The following is a 12,776-nucleotide window of genomic DNA, read 5'->3' on the forward strand; positions in this document are numbered from 1 at the left end:
CATTATGAATCAGGCTAAAATTTCAGGAAAGGTGGCAGGTCCCTGTAAGTTCAACACTTTGCTAATGAATTACTCTCCCTTTCCCCCATGACAAGAAACTAATTTGAAAGTGTAATAAGATCATTCTAGTCCTAAGAGTAAATTGTCAAGTAGGTTATAGAATCAACGAATGCTCCAAGAAAGGCAGAAAAGGAATCTTCAATGCAAATAAATTATTAATAAATAGCACCTGATGAGAGAGACCCACATCCTTCTTTAATCCCAAGAATAAAAACTCTTTGCTGATCCTCTGTAACGCGCACCGTTTTTAGAATGAATGGTTTTCCATTGTGATAGACTAAAAGACAATTAAAATGAGATGAGCTTCTCTGGGTGGAAAGATTGTATGTTTATCATTTAATTCCTCTGCAGCATGGAATCAAACCCTCATTTAGAATTTTTGCCCAGTACACACCTATGTCTATTTCTTTTCTATTGAAAAATCAATGTTGTGTAGTGATAATGTGTGTGTGCATATGGGGGGTGGGGTGGGGAAGATGCATATGGAGGGGACCATCGAAACCTTGCCTTATAACATATAATAAAAAGTGGAGTCTGATCTAAATCTTCATTTTATTGTGATAGAATTAATACTAAATGAATCCCAAGGACAATCAATGGAAAGCAAACTCATTTGTGTTCACTTTTGCTCCTATTCATTTAATGCCAAGAAATTTCATCTATATTATAGTGAGGATATACTGAGTTTATGGGAGTTTGCACTACATTGTGGTGCCAGCACAGATGCCCAGCCTTAGTTGTATGCATACACATCTATAAGAATTTAAGTACGTGCATATGTAGTGGAATCTGTTCAAAACAACCTGGCAAGAAAACTAGGATTTTGAGGCATCATAGCATGCAGTTCATAGTACCAGTCCAGCCTAGTGTTCATGGGCAAGCAGTGAGTCCAATCTGCAAGAAGAGTCCTATATATAGTCTATTTCCCAAAGCTACCAAGCACACATACACTCCTAATATAAGCACATTTTAAACAGTCACTTTGGCTGCGACTGGTACCAGGACTTGAGCAGAGAGCACATACAAGCCCGAAAACAAAGGGAGATGAGGCATAGGCTTAGAGAATATCATTCGCAATTCATGTTCGTAGTCACATTTCTGAGTAAAATTGTTAACAAGACAGAAGAAATGGCACTAACCTGTTCTGTCGAGGCTGGAGGAATTGAGTCAGAAATATTAAACCAAATCTTGGTAAACCAGGAAAAAATTAGGTAAAACAGGAATTCATGTCAGCTCTCCCCTATTTGATGTCAATTATTTCTGATTACCCAAATGATGTCTGAATCTCTGACTTGCTCACGAAACCAAAAATTCAGTTTGTCTTGTGCTACAGGCAGATAAGTGTTGAATTGCAATCACGTTTTTTTTTTCTATTGATTAAGGAAAAGTAAATCTAAAGATCAGTTTCAGGATTGCGTAAAGGGGTTCTTTTCCTGAAAAACTAAACCTTTTTTTTTTTAAAGTAGATTCAGATGGAAATGTCAGGTACTTGGAGCTGAAACCTTGGCCTTTTTTTGATCAGAATCACTTTGCACTGGAAAACACAAAAGACCCCCTCCCTCTCCAGCCCCTAGACCTTTGTACCCAAAAAAAGGCAACTAGATAGAGTTACAGAATTAGCATCAACGAGCATGGGAGGAAAACACAAAACTTAGTTGTTGCCCCCCAAATTTAAAAGAAGTTGATTTTTGAGCTTTTTTTTCTGGTTCTCTGAACTATTGCCACATATAGAACATGCTGTTTTTCACAGGTATATGTAAAGTAGTTAAAGAAATCAATATGGTTCTTTCCCATACTTTTCTAGGTTTGATTTCATACCTTTTCTCTGATCCACCAACTCTGCTAAGAGGGAACAGTTTATAGGCAAGGTGAAGTGAGGGTAGCCACCAACTGCGTGGTTTGTACATCCAAAAAATGTACCTTTTTTGTCATTAACTAAAGACACACGGCAGCATTTACATTCTAGCCACACAATAGGTAGTTAATGAATGTTTATTGGATGAATGTCAGAATCACGTTTAGAGTTAGCACACACATGAGCATATGTGGGTACGGGCATTGCCAACAAAGTGATAACGTGCAGACTCAAATTTAGAAAGGGATCCATTCACCAGACATTGAGGGATGAGTTACTCTTTAGACACACAGTTACAACGAGGAACTCTTTCTTCATTCTGAATGTCCATGATTTAAAATGAGAGCCAGGCTATCAACATCAAAAAGCTATTTTGTAAATCAATACAAATTTTACTATGAATTCCAAGTCCTTCTATGGATCAGATTTCTATTTCAATTGTGTAAGGATAATACTTTGGTGCAAACTGCCATTTTGCTTAATTTGATGGGAAAATGGCAATTGTAAATGACAGTTTACTTTAGGTTTTCCTTCTAGAATATCTGGACATTGTGGTACCAAGGCAGATTCATTTAATTCTCTTTAATGCTGAGGATGTTCAAGGTGTGCTTGTGAATCCCAGGTGACATTTCCTTAAGGTCTCACATACCACACAGATGCTAAAGGGTTGGGTTTTGTTTTTTATTTTTCATGCTTTAGTTGAACCAAAATCTTGAACTCAGTTGGACTCCTCCATACCTCACCTTTAGTTTTCAGGGCTGTAGTTAACAGAAGCATCTTGCTGCAAAATAATTAGTTCCATTAAAAATGACAGTTGCAGTAACAACACTGAGTAGCTTAATTATTGCTACAGTCTTATTTCTTCAAAGTAGATTAAACATTCTTGACCTTTAGGAAGCTTAACTTCACTGTTGTTGTAGTTCAGTCTTTTTAGTTGTGTCTGACTCTACGTGACCCCATTTGGGATTTTCTTGGCAAAGAGACTGGAGTGATTTGCCATCTCCTTCTCCAGATCATTTTACAGATAAGGAGACTAAAGCAAACAGAGTTAAGTGACTTGTCCAGGGTCACACAGCTACTAAGTTGTCTAAGGCCAGATTTGAACTCATAACCTGACTCCAGGCCCAGCATTCTATACACTGTGCCACTGGGCACAATAGGATATGATCTAGTCTAGTGGATAGATGCCTGCGCTTGGACACATGAAACTAGACACAGGGGTGTGGAACCTGCAGCCTTGAGGCCACGTGTGACCTTCTAGGTCCTTGGATGCAGCCTCTTCACTGAGTCCAGGTTTTACAAAACAAATCCTTTTAGTAAGGGGATTTGTTTTTTGAAGTTTGGATTTAGTCAAAGGGCAGCACTTGAGGACCTAGAGGGCCACATGTAGCCTCAAGGCTGCAGGTTCCCCATCCCTAGTAGAGCTTTAAATTTTGTTATTGACGCTTGCTGGTCTTAAGACCAGAGAAAAGCCAACAAACTTTCTGAGTCTCAATTTCTTCATCAATATGATAGGGAGAATCCCATCTACCTCTCAGAGTTGTGAGGAATATGCTTTGGAAAACCTTAAAATGCCATGGAGATGTGAGTCATTATCCTTAACAGAGAAATAAATTGGATGGAAATCTCAAATCAGAATTTCTTTAGGGATCAATATAAGCAGTGAGTTTGGAAAGAGGCTGATCTAACATACTATCTCCTAGACTTTCTTTTTTAAGTTTTCTTTTTTAAAAATAAATTTAAAATAATATTTTACTTTTGCCCAATTACATGTAAAGAATATTTTTTTAACATTCATTTAAAAAAATTTCAAGTTCCAAATTTTCTCTCTCCATCCAACACCTCCTCCCCTCCCTAAGATGGTAAGTCATTTGATACAGGTTATACATGTGCAATCACGCAAAACATATTTCTATATTAGTCATGTTGTCAAAGAAGACAGATTTTAAAAAAAAGTGAAAATAGCATACTTCTCATAAACTTAAAAAAAAACTGTCAGTAATTCCTGGTGCAGATAAAATCATCTGTCTGCCCAGGGTAACTGACAAAATCTCTTCTCTTTAGAATGAAGAAACATCCTATTTGAATGGTGATGTGATATAAGCACAGATTTCTGGTAGCACTTAAAGGGGGGAAAAGAGGGGCAGAAACACAGGCGTAGAGCTAACTCTCATCTCTCTCCTGAGCTCCAGTCCCACAGCACGAGCTGCCTATTGGACATTTTAACCCTGATATCCTCTAGACAGCTTAAGTGCAATGAGTGTCCTCATTATTTTTCCCCTTAAACCCACCTTTCTCTTGAACATCCCTATGATCACCGAGGTCACATACTTGGTGTCATCCTTGACTCCATACTGTCTGCCTAGATATCTAATCAACTGCCAAATCTCGTCACATCAATCTCCGCATCTCATATATTTCCTTTTCTTTCTACTCAGAGCCCCTACTTTAGTAAAGACCCTTATCACTTACCTGGACTACTGTAATAACTCTTTAAGTAATTTCTGCCTCAAATCTCTCCCCAGTCTGTCACACGAATGTGAAATTATTTTCCTAAAGCTAAGGACTGACCAGTGTCATACTCATTCCTCTCGATAAACTGCTGTGGCTCCCTACTACCTGCAGAATGAAGTATAAACTGTTTTGTTGGGCATTTAAAGCTCCTCACAACTTGGTTGCTTTCTGCCTTTCTAATATTCTTACACAGTACTCACCTCTGCAGTTGCCTCTACAATTAAGCCATGCTGGCTTACTTGCTGTTTCTTACACACCCCATCTCCCATCTCCATGCCTTTCCACTAGCAAATGCCATGCCTGGATTGCTTTTCCATTTCACCTTGCCAGAGACAGCTAGGTAGCATAGTGGATAGTATGTGATTTGGAGTCAGAAAGACCTGAGTTTGAATTTTATCTCATATGTAGTCGTGAGACCAGGGGCAAGTTGCTTAATCTCTCAGCCTCAGTTTCCTTATCTGTAAAATGGGGATAGTAATACTACTACCTCACTCTACCTCACGAGATTGTTGTGAGGAACAAATGAGATAACTCATAATATGTAAAGCGATTTTCAAACCTTCAGATCACTAGCTATTATCATTATTTCTGCCTCTTAGAATTCCTGGCTTCCTTCGAGACAGCTAAAAACTTTCTGCAGGAAGGTTTTCTGGGTTTTTCACTCTACTCTGAGCTGCTGGAGCCTTCCTCTTACCTTCCATCCTCTCTGAATCTGGTATGTACCTATTTACATATATGTTGTCTCCCACGATTAGAATGTGACCTCTTGGAGAACAGGGGCTATTTTTTGCTTTTAATTATCCACAATGCTACCATATGGTAAATGCTTACTAACTTCTTGTTCATTGATTGATTAGTGCTGCATGTAGATGAGATAGGTTTGTTCTGTTTCTTAAGAAGACACATAAAGCTTTCTAAATGTAGGTGGAGTGTACCCTAAAGGTGAGCATCCTTCCACATTGGGGTTTCTTAAGTTTCACACATCTACGCTAAAGTTGTAAGCCTGACTATCAAATCTGGTTAAAAGGGTGATTACTAATGCTATGTCTAAAACCACATAAAACGAGAAGGGTCTTGGGACACATTTAATAGCACAGTGTGGGGGAAAGCACTACGTATGGTGCCAGGAGAAACTGTTCAAAAAGCTCCATGAAGAGTTCGACATTCCTAAAACAACTCAATAACAACAAACACTACTTTATGTTGCTGTTTAGTTGTGTCCAGCTCTTTGTGACTCCATTCAGGGTTTTCTTGGTAAAGATACTGGAGTGGTTAGACATTTCCTTCTCCAGATTATTTTACAGACAAGGACACTGTGGCAAACAGGGCTAAGTGACTTGCCCAGGCTCACACAGCTAGTAAGTGTCTGAGGCCTGATTTGAACTCATTAAGATGAGTTTTGCTGATTCCAAAGCCAGTCCTCTCTCCACTGCACTACCTAGCTGCTGTACTAAGTGACTCCATGAAACATGGATTCTGATGGACAGTAGAATCAGAACAGGGATGCCAGTATATGAGACAGCCAAGAGAAAAGATTCCCAAGAGATCCTAATTCATAAGTCTACTAGTAGTATCAACCCTGTAACCTGGAGAATTTATGCCTTAATGTTCATCTGAAAAATGGGGATGAATATAGCCTTGACTTTCAGGTTCTGTAGCCTTTCAGGTTGATCAAAATGAAGAAAAAAATTTCAACCTACAAAACTTTTAAAGAATCCATCACACACTATTTTAAATTTTTGTCTCTTCAGCACTTAGCAAGTGTCTTGTATGTAGCAGGTACTTACTAAGATTAAATCTGAATTTTCAGATGAGCTAACCATGTGTTAATAATCAATCAAGGCCAAAAAGTATTTTTTAAGCACTTACTCTGTACTAGGCACTGAGGATACAAAGAAAGTTAAAAAAAATACAAGGGGATTCCTGCCATCAAAAAGTTTGCCTTCCATTTGGGGAGACAACAGGCAAGCAATTAAGGACATGTTCATCCTTCATTTTAGTAGAGAACCAATGAAGTTACAGGGTAATGTCTTGACTTGTTGGTAAATTGGATTTGACCACGTGTACAAAAATATTCATAACTACTCTTTTTTATGGTGGCAAAGAATTGGAAATTGAAGGCATACCCAAGCTGTGGTATATGAATATAATGGAATACTACTGTTCTATGAGAAACGATGAGCAAGCTAACTTCAGAAAAACCTGGAAAGACTTCTATGAACTGATGCTGAGTGAAACGAACAGAACCAGGAGAACATTACACACAGTAACAGCAACACGGTATGATGACTAACTTTGATAGGCTTGGTTCTTCTCAGCAATGCAAGGTTCCAAGACAACTCTTGGAGCCACAGGTTAGAGTTGGATGAAGGTGGACACCAAAGGTGATTGAGCAGCCCTCACATCAGAGATGCTAGTCCTTCTTGGACATCCCATACAAAGTAGTTGGGAGGCACTGTGAGTGGAGCAGCTGGAGGTGGGGAAAGGAATAGGAAAGGACTCCTGGAATATGTGTAAACTGAGCTAAATTTTTGAAGGAATGAAATGAAGAAGCAGAGGAAAGAGGCCAGAACAACCCAGGCATGGGGGACAGTTAGTGAAAATACATGGAGTCTAGAGATGAAGGGTCATGCTTAAAGAACTGGCAAGCAGGTCAATATTGCAATCTAAGTTTTTAAAAGAGCTTATGCTTTGGGGGATAGGAGGATAGGAAGAGAAGGAGGTAGTGGTCTGTGTAGGGACATCATAAGACAATAGGACAAGCATTAGCTTTGGAGTCAGAGGATCTAGGTTCAAATCTGTCCTCTGATACTTACTACTTATATGACCTAGCAGAAGTCTCAATCTCCATGGGTCTCACTTAAAGTGACCTCTGAGGTCCCTTTCAATATGGGACTATATAAAGTAATTGGAGGGATGTACTGGTAACCGGGGTGGGGCAGGCAATCACCAATAGCTAGAACCTTAAAACTAAAGCTACAAGATGCATATATTTTCACTAAGTAAAATTATCTGCTCATTATTCAGATTTCTTTTGCATTATTGACCCCACTTTCTCTTAGACTTAGAGTTGTGGACTGGTATTATTTGGATAAACTGTAAGAAAAATTACTGAGTAGTTCCTTGAAAAGAACATTAAATGCCATGTAAGTGCTTATTAATCAACACAGGAGACTCAATAACTCTAGGAGATCAATAACAAGAAAAAGGTTTCATCTCTAAAAGGTGATTTAAGGTTTCAAAGACCTTAATTTTTGAAAACTATTGACTGGAAAGTTACTAAGCCAAGGAGCTTAGATTGGCCAGTTCTATGGGAAGAGACATACAAACGACTCACAACTGCCCCACATCTAACATTCTAGTCAAAAAATGTTGCTAGTAAAACTCCAAATGAATTGGGGTCTATGTACTTCCAAGTAGTTTTTCAAGAAGAAGCTTCATTCGTAGGCAGGAGTCAGCTAAGATTAAAATTTGCTCCATATAATAAACAGTGGTTTTAGGACCATTAATCCATCACTTTTCAAGGGTACTAAGTTGAAACAAGAGTTTGTATACTGTTAGGGAAAAATAATATATGCCTTCTTCTGCAGAGATGAAATTTCATTGACTGATGGTTAAACGTTACAGGAAATAGAGGCAGGCTAGATGCTTCATAAAATATAATCGTGTTTGACTCACCAAACCTATAATACTTTGAATCAGATGAGTATCTAAATTTGTGTGTACCTAATTGGGAAAGAACACAACTTTGTTAAAAAAAAAAAAAAGGAGGAATACTTCATATCCAAGATCTCTAAGCTTCTCACTTCATAGAGTTGTTGTCGCTTGTCCTTCATTTTTGAAGAGGACATCATGGGGTAAGGTCTTGATTTGTGGGTGACTTGGATTTAAGTGAAGGAGAATTGCACAAAGCTGTCTGCTTCACTCTCTCTTCCAAAGACTTTGAAGCCCAGTGGTAGAACAAAAGTAAAAAATGACTGGCTATTACCTGGGATGTAGTGCATGACCTTGGCATCTTCAATGTCTGACCAAGCTCTCAGCACTCCACAGAACCTGTGTCAGTTGTCTTCTTCGTCGTTGGAATAAATGGTTCTCATCCAGTCATTACACCAGGGAAAGTCTTCGTATGCTTGGGATAGACACCCTCCCAAACTCACCAATGGGTTTGAGGACGATTAGTTACCCCTAATCTGAGTTAGCCAGTATGCTGAGATGGTTTTACTCGAGTGTGGCTGCTCCATGTGCTACAGTTTCTTGGAGCCACAGGTGAGAGTTGAGTGCCAGGTGGACACCAGAGATGGATGAGCAGCCCTGAAAAGGGCTCAGCAAGCCCTAACAGAGGTACTGGTCCTTCTTGGACACCCCATATATTCTACTTTACAGAGAAGGTGAAAAGTAATGTAAAGAGGAGAGCTGTGACAGTGGTTGGGGGTAAGTGGGTGGGTGTGGAGAGGGGGGGATGTTATATTGTAAACAATTTGAAAAACAAGTCATACAGAGTTTTCAAGCTTAATTCAAGTTGTAAAAGTTGAACCCTTAGCAGCAGGGCAAAGTATACAGATTTTCATAAGCCATCTGCATTCAAAAGTTATGGTTTCCTCCTGTAAACCTTTACTCCTGAGTCTGTATTCATTAACATCTTCCTCCCCTTATTCCATTGTTTGCTATTTAATACCATAATTGTATTACTTACAGCACCACCAAAGCATTCAGGGATGCAGAGTCTGTGAAAGACTCAACAAACTGAAATAACATTGTAATTTTTTGGCAGATTTAGACCTTATAGTCCATAATAGATAGCCTGTCTCCTCTGTTTTGTAAGCAATATTTCTATTCTTCACAAAACTCCTTGTAGACTCTTAAAAGGAACAAGATCAGTGACAGCCTCATTCCTTCCCATAACAGAACCTCTGATAGAAGCTGCATTGGATTATAAACTTATTTCCCCTTTCTACAAAAACTAATTTTAAGTTCGGTTGGAATACTGATGTGCCTGTAATTAAAAGAAAGAGCAACAATGACGACAACAAAAAAATCTAAGTGAGAACTAAGCAAATTCTTCCTTTTTTTGACTACCTATTAGAACCAAGTTTTCCAAAAGACTTCCAAAAGACAGTTAAAAACCATGCTGATATTAGGTTTCTGGCATCAGCTCACATGTTTTTTAGTTGTACATAGCATCCTACATCAGCGTCCATTTGGTCATTTCAGAAAACTAACAGGAAAAGAAAAACAAACAGGCAAACCAGCCAATTTCACACTTCTGGACCTGGCACAGAGGAGAAATTCTAACTTGAGTTTGGGGAATGAACTCAGTTTACTCAATGTTTGACTCAAAGCCATGACTCACACCAGGTGGTTCTTTCCCCCCAGTACAGGGAATCAATTGAGTTTGTTGTCAATCAGAAAATCATTCTACTGTGTCAGTTATAGATTGTTAACCATGACAGGGATAATGCTGCAATGAGTGGGGGAATGTAAGGGACCAAGAGTAGCCTGAGAACTGAGAATTTCATTCACAATCAAAGAGGTCACCTATATGGTTGTACTTATCCTATCTAAATAATGAGTATTTTGATAAGGATATTCTTAATAGGGAAGCTACAAAACAGATTTTCAAGCAGGTTGTTAAGGAACTCCAGCTCTGCTCTTTAAGTTTCTTAAACCAAAGCAAAACAAAAATCTCAAACAATTCTATGCATTTACCTTTTCCTTGCCTTGGTACCACAAACCTTTTCTTTAAATCTAGATTTATCCTGTATTTACTAGGCTTAGAAAGTCAACTTATTTTTAGACACAGATTAGGTCAGGATTTTAATCACAATGTTCTTTATACTACAAAGGAAGTGTTTTTGTATTAACAGGATGAATTAGAAAAGAGTAGGGGCCCCAAGAGAACTTCAAAAAAAAATTTCTCTACTTTCTGTGCTGCTGGTATTGCTGGTCTAAAAGCAAAAACAAAAAAGCAACAATTATTTCAACAAATGAATTATACCATTGGTAAAAGACCCAAGGATACATAAATTTGTCTTACCTTTTAGGGTAATTTGTCTAGGTAACTAATTTCAGCTGCTTCTAAGTGTTCTGTAATAATGCTTAAGGGTCAAGATATCTAAAGAGGCTATCTGAATCAGCTGATTAAACTGTATAAGAAATGACTGATAGAATATCAGTATTGTACATAGGGTTGGGGATGTGTACAGGAAGACTCATCATAAGGTAGGAGCCAAGGAGATGATACCATCTTCCTCAAAAATATGCAGTTCATATTAACAACCCCAATGTTTGAGGGGAAACTCCACATATAATTTTTTAAAATTAATTTTATTTATTTCATTAAATATTTCTAAATTACATGTAAAAATGTTAACAGTAGCTTAACATTTTTTTGAGTTGCAAATTATCTCCCTCCTGTTCTTTTCCCCTACTTAAGAATGCAAAAAATTTGATATTGATTATATATGTGAAGTCATGCAAACAAAACATTTCCAGATTAGCCATGGTGTGAAAGAAAACACAAACAAAATAAAACAATAAAATAAAAAAGTTTTTAAGAAGTATCCTTTAATCTTCATACAGAGTTCATCAGTTCTCTCTCTGGAGGTGGATAGCATTTTTCATCATGGGTCCCTTGGAATTGTCTTGGATCATTGTCTTAATCAGAGTAGCTAATTCTGCTACAATTGATCATTAAAATACTGCAGTTACTGTGTATAATGTTCTCATTGTTGTCTTCACTTCACTTTGCTGAGTTCATAGAAGTCTTCTTAGGTTTCTCTGAAACCAAGCTGTTCCTCATTCTTATAGTATAATAGCATTCCATCACAATCATATATCAAAACTTGTTCAGCTATTCTCCAATTGATGGGCATCCTCTCAATTTCCAATTTTGTACCACCATAAAAAGCTGCTATAAGTGTTTTTGTCCATGTAGGTCCTTTTCCCTTTTTTTAAAAATCTCTTTGGGATTCAGACTAGTAATGGAATTGCTGAATCAAAGGGTATGAAGAGTTTTGTAGCTCTTTGGGCATAGTTCCAAATTATTCTCCCAAATGGTTGGACTAGGTCATAAACAGTGCATTAATGTCCCAGTTTTCTTACATGCCCTCCAGCATTTGTCATTTTTCCTCTTCTGTCATATTAGCTAATCTTATAAGTGTGAGGTGGTATCTCAGAGCTGTTTTAATCTGCATTTTTCTAATCAATAGTGATTTAGAGCATTTTTTGTGTGACTATGATAGCTTTGATTTCTTCTTCTGAAAACTGCCTATTCAATCCTTTGGCCATTAATGAAGAGGGGAATGTTTCTTATTTTTTATAAAGGTGGCTCAGTCCCTTAGATATTTGAGAAATGAGGCCTTTATCAGAGAAACTGGTTGTAAGTTCTGCTCCTCCCACCCACCAGTTTCCTGTTTTCCTTCTAATTTTGGCTATATTAGTTTTGTTTATATGAAATATTTTTAATTTTATCTAATCAAAGTGATCTCTTTTAAATTTTATAATCTTCTTTATCTCTTGTCCGGTCATAAACTCTTCCCTTATCCATAAATCTGACAGGTACATTTTTCCGTGCTCCCCTACTTTACTTATAATAAGACCCTTTATGTCTAAATCAGGAGTGGGGAATCTGTGGCCTCAAGGCCACATGTGTCCCTCTAGGTCCTCAAGTATAGTCCTTTGACTGAATCCAGACTTCACAGAACCATCATGGACCTTCACAAAACAAAACAGAACAAAAATATTTGTCCTGAGAAGTTTGGATTCAGTGAAAGGACTGCACTTGAGGACCTAGAGAGTCATATGTGGCCTTGAGGCTGCAGGTTTCACCTCCCTGGTCTAAATCACTTTCCCATTTTGACCTTATCTTGGTACATGGCATGAGATGTTGGCTAATCCTAGTTTCTGCCAAATTTCTTTCCAGTTTTCCCAGGAATTTTTATCAAACATTGAGATTTTATCCCCAAAGCTTGGATGTTTGGGTTTATCAAACACTAGATGACAATGGTCATTTCCACTGATGTCCCACTTTACTTCTTAGCCACCACCAAATTGTTTGGACAATAAAGTTTGAGATGTGGTACTGCTAGGCCACCTCTATGTTTTTTTTCATTGATTCACTTGATATTCTTGATCTTTTGTCCTTCCGGATGAATTTTGTTGCTGTTTTTAGTATCACCACAAAATAGATTCTTGCTTCACTCCTGATGGGATTGTGAAGGCTTCTAGTTTATCCCCATTACAGACAATACTTGCTTTTGTTTTTGTTTTGTTTTGGAGGCAATTGGGGTTAAGTGAGTTGTCCAGGGTCACACAGTTAGTGTCTGAGGCTGGATTTGAACTCAGGTCC

General features: G+C 38.0%; 1 protein-coding gene across 1 annotated transcript in view; it reads right to left on the reverse strand.

Moving 5' to 3' along the window:
* LOC140506119 (tubulin-specific chaperone cofactor E-like protein) overlaps positions 1-12,776 on the reverse strand; it is a 150,737-nt gene that overhangs the window by 81,241 nt on the left and 56,720 nt on the right. The window lies entirely within an intron of this gene.

The sequence above is a fragment of the Notamacropus eugenii genome, chromosome 5 (assembly GCF_028372415.1).
Source record: "Notamacropus eugenii isolate mMacEug1 chromosome 5, mMacEug1.pri_v2, whole genome shotgun sequence".
NCBI classification, from domain to species: domain Eukaryota; kingdom Metazoa; phylum Chordata; class Mammalia; order Diprotodontia; family Macropodidae; genus Notamacropus; species Notamacropus eugenii.